Here is a 17,368-nt window from a genome sequence, read left to right on the forward strand (position 1 = left end):
CCCATTATATCAGAAAATGTCAGATAAATGAATGAAATTTTCAGATACTCTGCATAACATAAAATCTCATCTCTGGTACTACATTCATTAATATTCCCCTATTAGGATGTTCACAAAACAATATTTTCTGCAGAAAAAATTTAACATTTTTTGTTAATAAATTGAAAAAAGTATTTCTTGAAAACTTTAAAATGGATAAAGTAGATTTTAGTACAGTTGACTCTATGAGCATCATGTAACATGGAGTAAAAATACTAAAGTCCTGCATCAAATAGTTTTTTTTTCAGAAATGGATCAAATACTTGTCTAAATTATCATGGGTTAGATAGGCAGGGGGTGGTCCCCGTAAGACACCTTCTTGTCACGAACAGGTAGAGGAATGAAGTAGTAATTTAAGTCACGTACTAAGGCTCACGGTGCAGCTGCGGTGTGAAAAATTTAAGCTTCCAAGCCAGTGCAATCAAAAGATACACTTTTCTATGAGTGTGTGGTGTTTGTTATTTCGGACATTCGTATAACTGATTCGCCTCGATGGGTAAAGAGTTCACAACCTCCAATGCGGATGCACATTTACGTTCGACCTCCAGCAGGAACCTAAAATTAGCTAGCATAAAGGACGTGGACGGGGACGGCAGGCAGGTGGGAATTTGAGTCGGCTGGGGAGTGCGCCGAGGTAGTCCGCGTATTTATTTTGAACACTGTGTCTGGCTGGCGCAGTGGTTAACGCCACTGCCTATTAAGCAGTAGATCCCAGGATCGAGACCCAGTCTGGTACAGATTTTCAGTCGTCGCCGCTGTTTCTGCATTAAGTCCCGTTTCAGTTGCTATCACTAGTTTCTTCCCTTCTCTCGCCTTTCTCCCCCTTCTATTTACATAACAGAAACACTTTTTGTCAACTGTTTTTTTTTTTTATTTTCCTATTCGCAGTACCAGTCTTACCTAGAGACATGCATGTTTCTACGACTTCGCATTCCTCCTCTAGCCATTCCTGCGTTGCCACGTTGGAACTGTCCATGTCATTTTTTAGTCGTCTATATTTCCTTCAGCCAGTTTCTAATGCGGCATTTTTTATATATCCACATTTCATCAATTAAATTTATTATCTAATGTTCCTACTGGGTCCGGCGTTTTTGTTTGGTCGCTGCTCGCTGCCTTGCTGTTTTACAGAACCAAAACTCTTGCCCTTTTTTTCTAAATTTGTGATACAATTTCTGTTCATTGTGTTGCAAGTGATAACATCAGCTTAAGTGGCAAATTCCGCCAGTTAATAGAGATCTACTAGAAGAAAATTGAAAAGGTTCAAGAAGGCAAAGAAATATAGAGAGTGACAGGGAGTAGCATCAAATATTTGGAAGAGCTGGCTGGCTTAATGCGTTTGGCTGTGCGTTTTTACGTAATGATTTTACGATCTTTAGTGTAGAGTTACGGAATACTTGAGAAGCTACGTGGAAAATTTCATCATCTTCCTTGACGCATATAAATGCATGGCTATATACTGCTAAGAAAATTAGAGATTAGTTAATTAATAAATTAATCAGTATTTCTTCGAAATGTTGACTACACTGACTTGGTTAACATTCACAACCATTTATTATCGGCAGTCGCATACGCCACTTTATTGCAGGAAATTCTCGGACGACATTAATTGGGAACGTTTTTCACTCTGAACAGAAACCACACGGAATGTAAATTTACAAAACATACTTTCTTCATGTATTTTATCTTGGCAGCTGCATGTGCGTTTCTTGGAAGATTCAGTGACTCGCGAAGATATTGACGACGAAGCCCTGATATTGTAGTGATATGAGTAAAAAAAAAATTATAATCGCCATGTGAAGATCATTAACCGTCTATGACTCGAAACAAAGCTTAAGTGTAGTCGCGCAGAACATACTTTCTTGTAACTGAGCGTAATTAAAGAACCAGTATACATCAGTATAGAATATAATACGTAAGTAAACACATTCATGAAAACAACAGATAGCTCTAGTTTGTTTTAGCTTCACGCTTATAGCGATCCACACTGCAATTGGAAAGTCTCCCCGAAAATATATTCATTTATTGACAATGAATGCAATAATTAAGCATTTGCATAAGAATGAATCGGTCGCACTTCCACATTCCTCGAATGTACAATGAATATGATATCGTGATCCAGTGCTACCACACGTAGCAGTTCAGTGTTCACCAACAACTTTCAACGCAGCCTGATGGCTAAAAATGACTAACTACCGTGAAAATACATTGTGCCACATTATATTATCTGTTTCCACCCTTATCCCATAGCTCGTTGTTCAAATTATTAGACGTAATTCACTTCTGCCACTACCTCAATTCGACAAGTATGTGCAGTATATATAAGCAAAATATGAATAAAGAATATGATCTTACTAGAAATGACTGTTCAATACCTGTAATTAAAATGAATATATTGATCACCAATAATATTAAAAGACAATATTACATTTTCACAATGAGAATCGTGGTCATGTTTAACTTTTCCAAACCACCTTATAAAGTAGAAGCACAATCTTGTATCATCTAAAAAGCCATACTTTCCGTTTTCTTGCAACTTACAGTGGAAGAACTGAATAGAAAATCGAATGAAAATGGAAATTGAAGCAGTAACCAGCTTCTCGATACCTGATCATTCTTACTCTCTCGCAGCCTACATCACTGGACATGAATACGCGGTCGTGAGAATTGGCGAGTAGAAAAATACAGAGTCTCGGTCTGTCACTTATGTCAGGCGTAGACACAGATTTAGCCACAATAAATTAACTTCGAATTATCTTAGCTGTCATCTGATGCATCATACAGTAATTTAACATCATAGCTCTCCATAGGGAAATATAATTTCATCAGGGCAATCTGTTCCTTAAGATATGGCTCCAGTACAAAGCACGCCTCATCACTCTAAGATACGGATTACCACTCCCCAGAACAGTGTTGGATAAAGGCTGAGCCGGTCGCTGTGGCCGAGCGCTTCTGGGCGCTTCAGACCCGAACCGCGCTGCTGCTACGGTCGCAGGTTCGAATCCTGCCTTTGGCATGGATGTGTGTGATATCCTTATGTTAGTTAGGTTTAAGTAATTCTAAGTCTAGGGGAATGATGACCTCAGATGTTAAGTCCCATAGTGCTTAGAGCCATTTGAACCTTTTTTTATTTTTTGTTAATGGCTGACTTCCATTTACAACCAGAAGAAAATCACATCGCTATCACCATGGCCTGCGATTGGCTAAAAAGCCAACGTTTCGTCAAGGACCAGTTTCCAATTCAAGTGGTTATTGGTTGGCTCTGAGCACTATGGGACTTAACATCTGAGGTCATCAGTCCCCTAGAACTTAGAACTACTTAAACCTAACTAACCTAAGGACATCACACACATCCATGCCCGAGGCGGGATTCGAACCTGCGACTGTAGCGGTCGTGCGGTTCAAGATTGAAGCGCCTAGAACCACTCGGCCTCTGCGGCCGGCTCAGGAGATTACGAACATAATATAATCTATATGTAATGAAGTCGGCTGTCTTGCTTAATGTCTCACAGATAGTTACAAAAGAAAACATGATGTTATCCTGTAGAAAATGAAATGGGTGGTGACAAAATGAAAGAGCCAATAACGGGTACCTTTCAGTGTTTAAAACTTACGTTACTGCTTCTCTTTTACGTAATGTGGCTCGATTTACACACATACGAGGGCGTTCTGAAAAGTAATGCCTCCAGATCTTTTATGTGAAACCTCTTAAAACTTTTTAAATAAAATAAATGTCATTAATATTCTACATCATTCTACATCTTTGTTCTTCGTGTCTACATATTAGCAAACAGTCTGACGCTAGAGGGCTCAAATTGTACGATTTTCATCTGTAAAACGAAAAGAACACTTTCGAGGACTTCACTTTGATAATCATGAAGTGGTGAAAGCAGACGTGAGGTTTTGACTCCTTCGAAAAGTCAATCATTCTACATTCATAGTATCAATAAACAAATCTCTCGTTGGGAGAAGTGAGTTCGTTGCCAGTCTGACTATGTTGAGAAATAAATTTGTACACATGAATAATAAAGATGCAGAAAAAATAACACTTTTTTTTAATCTTTAAGGATTTTCACATAAAAAGTTTCCGAGCATTACTTTTCAGCACGCCCCCGAATATTTTGGACGCCCAGAAACGACTGTCATCAATAACGTGTGCCGTCTTCTCACTGAATCAAATTATCTCCACCTCTTTAACTCGATAGTCATAAGTAAATTATTTGCGTTACGGTATTCTTCGAACTAGGTAAGAAACAGGGTCATTTGATGCTACCTGTGCACTGTACGATGGACATGCAAAACATCACACCGAAGCAATTCTAACAGTCACTTTTTGTCAAGCTCAGAGTGCAAATGTGGTTTATCGTACAGTGAGCACAAACTTCGTGGCGGACAGTTCTTAATCGGTTTTGCAACATCTCGCAGTAGACACAAGCTTCTGCAGCGACATTTACAATAAATGACGCCGAGAAATCCTTATTTTCGTCCCAGTAATGGTTGTACGATGCTGCATAATAGAGTATAAAGTGTTGAATCTTTTTCAAGTCTGTGTGTGCCACTCGTTCTTTTCATCATAGTTCAAACTCCCGTGTTTACTGAACGATGGGTGTTCAAGCAGCCGTTACAATATATTGGAAAAAGTCGGCTCTCCTTAACGCGAGAGAATGAGAATGTGGTATCTCAACCAGAATGACCCCCTTCATGTCAACCAGTGTGATTCCAAGAACATCAGTCATGGGAAAGCAGACGTGCGCATTTCTCATACGGCATCCTGAAAGCCATAGATGGAGGCAGTCCAGTAGATTCTCTGTTCCTTGATTTCCGAAAAGCATGTGACTCGTATCACGAAATTTCTACCTCGTAGGTTATCAAACGAAATTTGTGTCTGCATTGAGAATTTTTTGGCGAGGGGAATGCAACATGTTATCTTGGGTGTGGGATTTTTCGACAAATGTGTAATACAGCTTCAGGTGTGATCCCGAGAATTGTGTTGGGACCCTTGCTCCTCATGTGGTATATTAATCACCTCCAAATAATATTAACTGCAACCTATGAGCTTTAGCAGATGGTGCAGTTATCAAAAATAAAGTAATGTCTGGAGAAAGCAGCACAAATATTTATTCAGTTGGTAAATACCCTCTGCAAAGAATTTCATAGTCGTTTTGTAGAGTATAGAAATAGATGCCGATATAGAGAAATAAGTATATCGCATCTTTTTAGAGAAACCGATCCGATTATCGCATTAACCGATTTAGAGAAACCACAGGAAACATATATTTGTATGACCGGTTGAGAAATTGAATGGCACTATTCCCGCGCTCGATTCCAGACCTTTAACCACTACTCCAACTCGCTCGGTGATTCACTACTACTAGAGCTTGCGAAACGGGTACGACATTATCAATTCAAAGACCAATCGGTACGTGTGAGAGCGTGACGGTAGTACCAAAAAATGAAACAAACTTAATTTTAACTCACTACCAAATTTGCGACTTCCAAGACCACCATCAGTTGACAACTGAGTATCTCAGTGACGAATAGAATGACGAACAACTTACAGAGATGTTAATGACACCGATTCAAACGTTTTCCAAAGGGAAGCACTACACCTTTTTAAAAAATAGTACAGGAAATTGTTACATTTTAAAACGAATGATACAATTCATTTTAGTACTGCAACCTGATGTAAAACTGACATTAAATTAAACACACCAAGAAAACGAAAATTCTGTTCGGTCGTTTTAAACTAAATTAGCATATTGCATCACAAGTTTATTTATTTCAAGTAGTTTCAACACTGTTATAGTTCTACTATTCATAGTACACTTTGAAACACCGTTAAACGATCACTTTTCCGACATCGTGTAAGCGTCTCCCATTGTGACGTGTAAGTTTCAAATATAACTCAAAGTTGCTTACAGCCTTCCCCTGCAATGATGAAAAAGCGTCCCTATAGCTCAGAGACGCTTCAGACAGCAATGTGTCCACAATAGTGAAAAAGAGTCCGGAGCACAGAAGTTCATGTAAAATGTAAGGTGGGTTATTAATGTCACAGCATCAAAGTTCACCTTAGTGGACGTGTCACACAGCTGGAAGATAGTCACACCACCTGCTGTCCAAATTCCATCCCTTACTTTGACTTCTCCGCCACTGAGGTGAGAACATCGAGGTCCAACGTTGGAATCGCGGTTTTCTTATGAGTGGCCGAGGAAAACATTTGGGACACACCGCCGCTCAGAACCCAAGCAAAACATCCTCAGGGGGTGGCATAAAGGGCAACAATGAAACGACCCCTTTTCTTGTGTCGTTGATTCCCATACATTTCGAGATCGAAAACGATAGTTCGCAGTGCGATGAGTGGCATGACTACGTTCCTGACAAAGTTCGACACTGCTGAGTGACCGTACACCCTCCTCCCTCCACCCTCCCCCTTCCAAACCCCTTATCACACAACAAGAGGGCTTCAAACAGGAGGACTGAAGAAGTTTAACCATCCTTTGCTGCTTCATATCACGTTCAAATTTCGTCGAATGGTTTTGTACGGTCCCTAGTGGTTCCATCCTGTATATCACAGCAAAGAATGCGTTTGCAATACACTCCTAAGTGCGGCGATCTTGTTCAATGTGGTTCCAGTCCAACTGTATCGTTAGAGTAGGGTTAAAACCCCCAAGGGCTGGCAACAGTGTCGAACGTTGTCATGAAAGTGGTCCTGTTACTTATCACACTGCAAACCGTCGATTTCGAGAGCGAAAGGAGTGGAAATCAAAGCCGGCTAAGGAAAGGGGTGGATTCGTGCCATCTCTCGATACCATTTCGTGACCATTTTGAGCGGCGGTGAGTCTGAAATCTTTCCCTCGACCACCAATAATAAAACCACAGGACTTCAACTAAGGGGTGAAATGTGGATAAGAAGGGCAGTGACGACCTTCCCATAGCGTAACACGCGCACAGTAGCGTTGGGAAGAATTGTGGTGACATTGAATGCCAGTGTGACACCATTAATCCACATTACATGACGCTTGAGCTAAGTTCTGGGTATCTTGCTGTTTGAAGCGTCGCTGAGCCCTAGGGTGACGTCACATGGCGCCTTGCGTTTTCATCACAAAACGGGAAGGTTGTAGTTAACTTTTAACCAGATTTCAAACTTACGTGCCGCAATAGGAGATAATTATGTGGTTTCGAAAATCCTTTAATTTTGTTGCACGGTGCAGTAAGCAGAACATCACAACGTACATTTTATGAATGGTTTCCTCACAAAACACGTTTCATATAAATTGAATCTATCTCTCATAGTCCCTAGGTTATTTCACGTTCCAACAACATAATTTGTACAGCTTTGCTTGTCTAATGAACATATACTTCTCCATTGCGCTTGCAGGTGGTCTTACACTCGTCCCTCTGATCTCAATGTTCAATTCTGTCTTTACCTCTGAATAATGCCACAGATATGTTGGTACTACAAACACCAAAAATGTTTTGCAGCAGCTCGGTTCCGAGAGTTCCGAGAGTTCCGGAACCTGTACAGAAAATTGGAACAGAGATCAACATAAACATTATTTCCGCCCTTTTTATTGCTCACAATGAATGTTGAACCACCATACAGCGAGACCTTCAGAGGTGGGGATCCAGATTGCTATACACACCGGTACCTCAAATTCCCAACAGCACGTCCTCTTGCATTGATGAATGCCTGTGTTCGTCGTAGCATATTATCCACATGTTCTTCAAGGAAATGTTGGTCCATATTGTGCCACTACTCAACGGCGATTCAACGTAGATCCCTCAGAGTGGTTGGTAGGTCACATCGTCCTTAAAAAGCCGTTTTCAATCTTTCCCAGGTATGTTCGATAGGGTTCATGTCTGGAGAACATGCTATCCACTCTAGTCGAGCGATGTCGTTATCCTCAAGGAAGTCATTCATAAGATATGCACGACGGGGGCGCGAATTGTCGTCCATGAAGACGAATACCTGGCCAATATGCTACCGATATGATTGCACTATCGGTCGGAGGATGGCATTCATGTATCGTACAGCAGTTACGGCGCCTTCCATGACCACCAGCTGCCTACGTCGGTCCGACATAATGCCACCCCAGAACATCAGGGAATCCCCACCTTGCAGCACTCGCTTCACTGTGTATGTAAAGCGTTCAGCCTGACTGGATTGGCTCCAAAAACGTCTCCGACGATTGTGTGGTTGAAGGAATGTGCGACACTTATCGGTGAAGAGGACGTGGTGCCAATCCTGAGCGGTCCATTCAGCATGTTGTTGGGCCCCTCTGTGACGGCGCTGCATGGTGTCGTGGTTGCAAAGATGGACCTCGCCATGGACGTCGGGAGTGAAGTTGCGCATTATGTACGAAAAGCATTATTGAACATGGTGGCGTTGCTGTCAGTGTTCCTCCGAACCATTATCCGCAGGTGCGGGCATCCACTGCAGTAGTGGTCCTTGGGCGGCCTGGGCGAGTTCTGTCATCGACAGCTCCTGTCTCTCTGTATCTCCTCCATGTGCAAACAACATCGTATTGGTTCGTTCCGAGACGCCTGGACACATCCCTTGTTGAGAGCCCTTCCTGCCACAAAGTAACAATGCGGACGCGATCGAACTGCGGTAATGACCGTCTAGGCATGGTTGAGCTACAGACAACACGAGCAGTGTACCTCCTTCCTGGTGGATAGGCTGAAACTGATCGGCTGGCGGAGACCTTCCGTCTAATTGGCACTGCTCATGCATGATTGTTTTCATGTTAGGGCGGGTTTCGTGACATCTCTGAACAGTCAAAGGGACTGTGTCTGTGATACAATATCCACAGTCAACGTCTATCTTCAGGAGTTCTGCGAACTGGGATGATGCAAAACTTAGTTTGATGTGTGTATTTTAAATGCAGGTCTGTAGTTACGAAGTTTTAACTTATTTGCCAGATTATCTAATGAATTGCCCACGTATGGGATAGGGCACTAGGTTGCGTCATCAATGACTGGTTTCTACTGTCCACCGTACAGGAAAAGTATAAGTTTTGTTATTTTATTTCTTCGCTGGACGTATTGTATTGTACTGTATTTCTATTGTATTGAACTGGGGACCTAGAAGTGACGGAGAGACTTCATCCCCGCCGTAGCCCTCAGTGGTTCACAACCCCACAACAGGCTACAGCAGTCCACTCACCCCACCGCCGCCCCACTCCGAACCCAGGGTTATTGTGCGGTTGGGCCGCCAGTGGACGCCCTCCGGTACGTCTCACATCAGACGAATATAACCCCAAATGTTTGTGTGGTAGTGTAATTATGGTGAACGCGGAGACAGTATTCGCGCAGCAATCGCCGACATAGTGTAAGTGCGCCAGCCCGAACCAGCCTGCATTCGCCTAGGCAGATGGAAAACCGTCTTAAAAACAATCTACAGACTGGCCGGCACACCGGACCACGACATCAATCCGCCGGACGGACTCGTGCCGGGGACCGGCCCGCCTTCCCGCCCGGAAAGCAGTGCGTTACATCGCACGATTAACCGGGCTGGCTTCGCTGGACGTAACCGAAATAGGTAAAAGTAATATGAAAAATACGGCAATGAAGTGTGATGTGGATGATAATGTTTATGTATACATTAACGGTCTGCTTGATAACGTCGGCGCCGGCCAGTGTGGCCGAGCGGTTCTAGGCGCTGACAGGTTCGTATCCTGCCTCGGGGATGGATGTGTGTGATTGCCTTAGGTTAGTTAGGTTTGTTCTAGGGGACTGATGTCCTCAAAAGTTATGTCCCATAGTGCTCAGAGCCATTTGAACCATTTTTTGATAAAGTCGGAAAATTCATGAAACTGCTCGCAGCTATTGCTGTTCTTCGTTGAAAGCTTATTTTAACGCCAGGAGTCTGTAGCAAAATGGAGGAAGATCTGCAGAGGAACTATTATTGTGGGTGCACCCTGTGGGGCAACAGGTGGTAATCAAAAATGGTTCAAATGGCTCTGAGCACTATGGGGCTTTACATCTTAGGTCATCAGTCCCCTAGAACTTAGAACTACTTAAACCTAACGAACCTAAGGACATCACACACATCCATGCCCGAGGTAGGACTCGAACCTGCGACCGTAGCAGTCCCGCGGTTCCGGACTGCAGCGCCTAGAATCGCACGGCCACCGCGGCCGGAAGGTGGTGATCAATTGGTCGTTTGATTCGCTATGTTGTTATGATAAGACTCTTAAATTGTCTGTGTGTGCTTTCTAAATGCCTTCGCCACCTGCAAAAGCCTGAAAATTATTTTTTCGGTCAGCCAGAAAGCGATGGAGAACATACTGAAAATAATTTCCATTCTGCAAGTCAACATCACTGTTCGTGCTCACTGAAACAAGATGTTCCTACTTGCTATTTACTCATTGGGATCAGGAACTGTTACTATAAATAAATGTTTTGTGTTTTAACTGATTTACATATTCAGTAAGAGATCACACACACAAAATATAACATTCCTTCCAAAAGAAGCGCTATTGAAGTTCAGAGCCGGTCTCTACGGGAAGTTCGACCTAAAATTGTCTATCGCCCTGACTTGTAGTCACTAAAAGTTAGTTGTTCGAATAAAACTGGAAAATAATCTCGTCATTTGCCACACGGTTTTGTCAACATTAGGGGCGACACACAAACAGTTACTTTCATGAAATCTAGGCAGTCCAGGACGGTGTGCAGACATTTTGCGTTCACTTCCTACTTTTACCGAAAACACATTCAACTCTAATAATTGTTTCATAATGTGGGGCCACAGTCATAATATATTTCTTTAAAGTCACTACCTCCATTAGACTGTTTTTTTTTTATTTACAGTTTTACATTTACGCTTACACAATCATGATTTTGGCTTCAAAGTGCCATCATCAAGTGTTTTAAGTGTTATAAATTGCCTGGTATGGCATACCGTTAATGTATTTTAATACATTTAGTGTACTGTTATACGACAGTATGCCATCCCAGGCAATTTATAACACTTAAAACACTTGATAATGGCACTTTGAAGCCGAAATCATGATTTTGTAAGTGTAAATGTAACACTGTAAATAAACAACAGTCTAATGGCGGTAACGACTTTAAAGAAACATTCAAGTCTTCCCAGCTCTGAAGTCATCCGAGGCACAAAGCAATCAGGCGTTTCACTGACACGGACAGTTTGAAGTGGGTCCAACACCGTCTTTCTGGTTGTATTTGTACAGGGGTGCAGTTGACCGCTATGCGGAATATCTACTGTCAACGTCCTAGGCACAGGTAGCAGTATCTAGATGTCCCCTTTCTCGGACAAATATTAATTAAAAGCTTTGTCATTTATTAATTTACAGCCTTCTTAATTTTTATACAAATAGAGTTAAGCTTTACTTACTGAAAAAGTTTGAGTTTGACTGCATTTAAACATTGCCGTCTAAAATATTTGGAATGGAACCGACACTAGAACATGATCTCTGAACAGTCTCTTTAAGATCCCACTGTTTTAATCAAAATAGTGCTCCGATCAAGTTTAGATTTGTAAACTTTAATTGCGACGTACATTTGCATATAATGACCATTTTTTATCTTTCTACCTTTATTATTTGGTGTCACTTATTGTTGTCTTAAGATTGTGTATTTTGCCTGTCACATTCCTTTGATCATTCTGAGACTTTACAGTGTTAACATTAATATACTTAAGCATACATTGACGAAGTTTGGAAAAGTTATTTTAATTTTTAATTTCACTCTTACATTACGATGCAATCCTTTGTACGCCAGGCAAAGGCGCGCTATGATGACGTGGCGCTGGTAGTAGTGAACTGGGGGAACTCCCGGCACACTCACTCGCCTCCCAACTCTTATAATGATACAGCACATGTTTTACCTCAGCACCCCCTATTTATTTTTGTCAAAAAATAAATATTATAAACGAATGATGTCACTGTAGCTAACGTCATATACAAGGTGAATCACCTAACATTACCGCTGGATATATTTCGTAAACCACATCAAATACTGACGAATCGATTCCACAGACCGAACGTGAGGAGAGGGGCTAGTGTAATTGGTTAACACAAACCATAAAAAAATGCACGGAAGTATGTTTTTTAACACAAACCTACGTTTTTTTTAAATAGAACCCCGTTAGTTTTGTTAGCACATCTGAACATATAAACAAATACGTAATCAGTGCCGTTTGTTGCATTGTAAAATGTTAATTACATCCGGAGATATTGTAACCTAAAGTTGACGCCTGAGTACCACTCCTCCGCTGTTCGATCGTGTGTATCGGAGAGCGCCGAATTACGTAGGGATCCAAAGGGAACGGTGATGGACCTTAGGTACAGAAGAGACTGGAACAGCACATTACGTCCACATTCTAACGCCTTTTTATTGGTCTTTTTCGCTGACGCACATTACCATGAGGGGTGAGGTACACGTACACAAGTGGTTTCCGTTGTCAATTACGGAGTGGAATAGAGTGTGTCCCGACATGTCAGGCCAATAGATGTTCGATGTGGTGGCCATCATTTGCTGCGCACAATTGCAATCTCTGGCGTAATGAATGTCGTACACGCCGTAGTACATCTGGTGTAATGTCGCCGCAGGGGGTTGTAGGCACATCACGGTACACATTCTCCTTTAACGTACCCCACAGAAAGAAGTCCAGAGGTGTAAGATCAGGAGAACGGGCTGGCCGATTTATGCGTCCTCCACGTCCTATGAAACGGCCGTCGAACATCCTGTCAAGGGTCAGCCTAGTGTTAATTGCGGAATGTGCAGGTGCACAATCATGCTCATACCACATACGTCGACGCGTCTCCAGTGGGACATTTTCGAGCAACGTTGGCAGATTATTCTGTAGAAACGCGATGTATGTTGCAGCTGCTTGGGCCCCTGCAATGAAGTGAGGACCAATGAGGTGGTCCCCAATGATTTCGCACCATACATTTACAGTCCACGGTCGTTGTCGCTCTACCTGTCTGAGCCAGCGAGGATTGTCCACGGACCAGCAATGCATGTTCCGTAGATTCACTGCCCCGTGGTTTGTGAAACCCGTTTCATCGGTAAACAGGTAGAACTGCAACGCATTCTCTGTTAATGCCCATTGACAGAATTGCACTCGATGATTAAAGTCATCACCATGTAATTGCTGATGTAGCGACACATGAAACGGGTGAAAGCGGTGACGATGCAGTATGCGCATGACACTACTTTGACTCAGTCCACCGGCTCTCGCAATGTCCCGTGTACTCATGTGTGGGTTCATGGCAACAGCAGCTAACTCACCAACTGCACCCACTTCTCCTGTGACCGGCCTGTTGTGGACCCGTTTGCGTGCTACGACCATACCTGTTGCATACAGTTGGCGGTAGATGTTTTGCAATGTGCGGCACGTTGGATGCTCTCTGTCCGGGTACCGTTCTGCATACACCCTGTAGGCTTCAGCTGCATTTCGTCGACACTCGCCATAGATGAGTATCATCTCCGCCTTTTCAGAGTTCGAATACACCATGGTCACAGTTCCTACAACACTACACTATCACAGACGTCTGGTAACACGGTGTACTACAGTTGGTCTGCGTGCGTAGACGAATGCAGAATAACAACAGCAGCAAGCGCTACATGCGGACACAGCGACAGCTAGACTAAACCACAACAGTGCACTACAGCCACACTCGTAAACACGATCGTCATCGTAAACATGTCCCTGCAGATGCTGCTCGCCGACCGTGGCCCGTGTTTGTTACATCACGCAACTGAACGTCGGAGGTTTCAAGCGTCAACTTTAGGTTACAACATTTTACACTGCAACAAACGGCACTGATTACGTATTTGTTTATATGTTCAGATGTGCTAACAAAACTAACGTGGTTCCATTTAAAAAAAATGTAGGTTTGTGTTAAAAAACCTACTTCCGTGCATTTTTGTATGCTTTGTGTTAAACAATTACACTAGCCCATCTCCTCACGTTCGGTCTGTGGAATCGGTTCGTCAGTATTTGATGTGGTTTACGAAATACATCCAGCGGTAACGTTAGATGACTCACCCTATATATATATATATATATATATATATATATATATATATATATATATATATATATATAGAGAGAGAGAGAGAGAGAGAGAGAGAGATAAAATTGTCAATTATTATAAAATTAATTTAGTGATTTAGAATTTTTCGGTCTTGACCTGCAACAGTAACACACAAAAAATTTTGCTCTTCTATAGCTTTTCGGTACTTTCTCATTTAATCACGACCATAGGCATTGCGCTGTGCGTCTTTATGAACCACTTTCAATAAAACATTTTAGATAGAAGGTGAGAAGTCACTACAGTTTGTGTCCTTCTCGACGCTCTACTAAAACAAGACCAAGGGAAGGAGTCACTGTGGTTGGTGTGATTCTCACTTCCTTATCCATACAGCTGGTAAGCTGCCTATCATAAAACCTCCATATCCCTGAGAAACATATAACATACAGCCTAAGCTTCTGTTCTCTACTTACATCTAAGGAAGGACGAAACATGTTCTGTACTCTATTTCCGTTCTATAATTTAAGTAATTAATTTGGAAGTTAACAGAAAGAACTGTTCTTTTTAAAAAAAATTTGTTTGGAAAACTATTATTATCTTTTTCAAAATGATTTTTGGTAATAAGCCACCTTATAAAATCGATGCATTACTCTAGCTCACTTGTATTAGTTACTTCATTATTAAGTTTGAATCCCCAACTTTTCAATTTTTTCATGTAAACCATAGCTATTATGATCTGATATTCAACATAGTTTTTCAGAATAGTTACATTTTGCGCTAGTTTGCAATTTTTTTCATTACCTTACATGTTGCTTTACTTTGAAGATAAAGTAACTTTCGTAAGCTCTATCTTCACAAGCCTCAGTTATCTTATGGATTAGTATGCTAGAGGAGTTACTTGCTTGACAGCAGTTACTTTGCTTTGTTATACACATAATAAAAAAGCTGTTTTTATTATAACATAAAAAACCTCTACAATCTGCATTTCTTAAGAGATTCGTTTATCTTTATTGTTGCCTGTATGTGTTGATATTTCACTGTTAACTGACAATCTGCCTTAAGCAAAGTTATGTGTTTCTCAAACCTTTTTAGGAGATGTGAGGGATTTACACACCAATTTTTCACCATTTTACTTTTTACTTTATATGTCAGCATACTGACTTCATTACTCGTATTTCTCTCTATTTGCATTCATCCTATTTCAGTTTCTTACATATTTCGACGCTTCTGTCTCCCTTTTAACTTCATAATGCTACTGACCCCATTATTTACACATATTTCTGATATGGTCTTCTCACCAGTTTCACACATTTCCTTCATTTAATATCAAAACGCTTTGGCTTGCCTCTATTGGCACCATATTATTACTCTTGCTTACAGACAACCTTAGTTCCAACATAAAAATTATTAGATTTGTTTCTGAAGAGGATCCACCTTAAGCAAAACACATTTCTTATATTCTTTTAACTCCCTAGACATGTTTCGCAGAAGTTCCAGCTTCATCAGTGGGTTATATGTTACATTCTATAAAACAGGAAAAATGCTCTTTGCTACTAATTCACATATAAATTTGAGCTTATAAAGTCAGTATTTACATATCCGAAAAACGGATAAAACTTTTTATGAGTAATTTGTTACCACATGCTGTGGATTTCCTGGATTTTATGTATTGTTTCATAGTTTATCATCTGTAATAATATAGAACTTTACATAGAACAGTTATTTAATTCGACAATTTTGGGTACAGTTAACTAATACTATGTGGAATATTGTGAGTTGTGTGTGTGTATGTGTGTGTTTTGCAATATGTTTCACTTGCCTTTGCCAGTTAGCCTATTATCTTCAATGTGAAGGTCTGCACTAAGTAACTTTTCGTGCCACAGTTTACAAACAACAGAAACATTGTGTGTGTGTGTGTGTGTGTGTGTGTGTGTCCTCGGAAGGAGGTTAGGGACGTTTATGGTTTTATGTTGTCTGATAGTTCTTTGAGGCCAAAGAACAGCGTTCCATTGCAGAGAACTGTGTATTCATGTATTACTCGTATTCCTTCAATTACAGATTTTTGTATTTGATAGTTTTCTTCAGTTATCAGTTTTTGTGGGGGGGGGGGGGGGCTGTTGATGGTTTGAGAATTTGTGTTGGTGCTTCTTGGGCTGTGTTTCATGTCCGTAAGGTGTTCATAAAATGTAGTATGACAGCTGTTACCTTAATGCTCTTCTCTATTCTGTCTACCTGGTATTAAAAATTCTGCTTGTCTGTCTGATAAGATTGGCTTTCAGTCTTGGCATGTAAAATGGTAAGTACCAAATATGTTGTTTCTGTCTGTGCTTGTGTTAGTTGCTCTTAGCTTTCTCTATATTGAGTTACCAGTTCTGTAGGCTATTCTTAGTCCTTGTATTTTGAATATGTTGCCTGTTCTATGAACTGCTTTAGCGTTGTAATTGAGAGTGTACTATTTGCTTTTTGTTATGGGTGTTTCTTGTTCATGCTACTGACCTCATTATTTACACATATTTTTGATGTGGTCTTCTCACCACTTTCGCACATTTCCTTCACTTAATATCAAACCGCTCTGTGTGTTCGTGTTATGTTCGTTTATGTTTTGTGTGTCTGTGTTTGTAAGTTGTGACAGGTTGTTTGTTTTCGTGTGCTGTGTGTCCCCCTTACATTTGTTTTCATTTTGTGATTGGGTTTCTCTATAATCTTTGTATCATATCAATTCTCTATAGCTGCTTATTTCACTGTCTGTAATTCATTTTTGTAGTTGTTTTCACTGAGTGGAGTTTCGTTGTCTCTGCAGCACGTATCGGAAATCAGATGATTAAGAGTTTTTTGTGTAAGAGTGTGCTGATGGTGGTGATTTTCGTGAATATGGAGAATTGGTGGTGGTTGTTGTCTCTGTGTAATGTGAGGTCAAGGAAATTTAACGTTTTGTCATTTTCAGTTTCTACGGTGAATTTTATTTTGAGGTGAATTGTGTTTATATCATTGTGGAGTTGTAGGATGCAGACGGGTGTTTCCTCTAGAAGACATACGATGTCATCCACATAGCGATACAAGTATACTATCCTGCACTGTTTGGGTCTTGCTATTGCTTCAAATATTTTGTTTTCAGTGTGACTGAAGAAGATGTTGGCTAGGAATCAACTGACTGGTGACCCCATGGAAAGTCATATTTGCTGTGAGTAGAATTGGTTGTCAAATGAGAAATAATTTTGACCTATGATCAGTTTTAGAATGCTAACTATTTCTTTTATCTTAAAATTGGGAATGACGTTCTGTTATTCTAATTTGAAGGTTTCAGTGGTGGGAATATTCGTGTAGGTGGA

The sequence above is a fragment of the Schistocerca piceifrons genome, chromosome 1, assembly GCF_021461385.2.
Source record: "Schistocerca piceifrons isolate TAMUIC-IGC-003096 chromosome 1, iqSchPice1.1, whole genome shotgun sequence".
NCBI classification, from domain to species: domain Eukaryota; kingdom Metazoa; phylum Arthropoda; class Insecta; order Orthoptera; family Acrididae; genus Schistocerca; species Schistocerca piceifrons.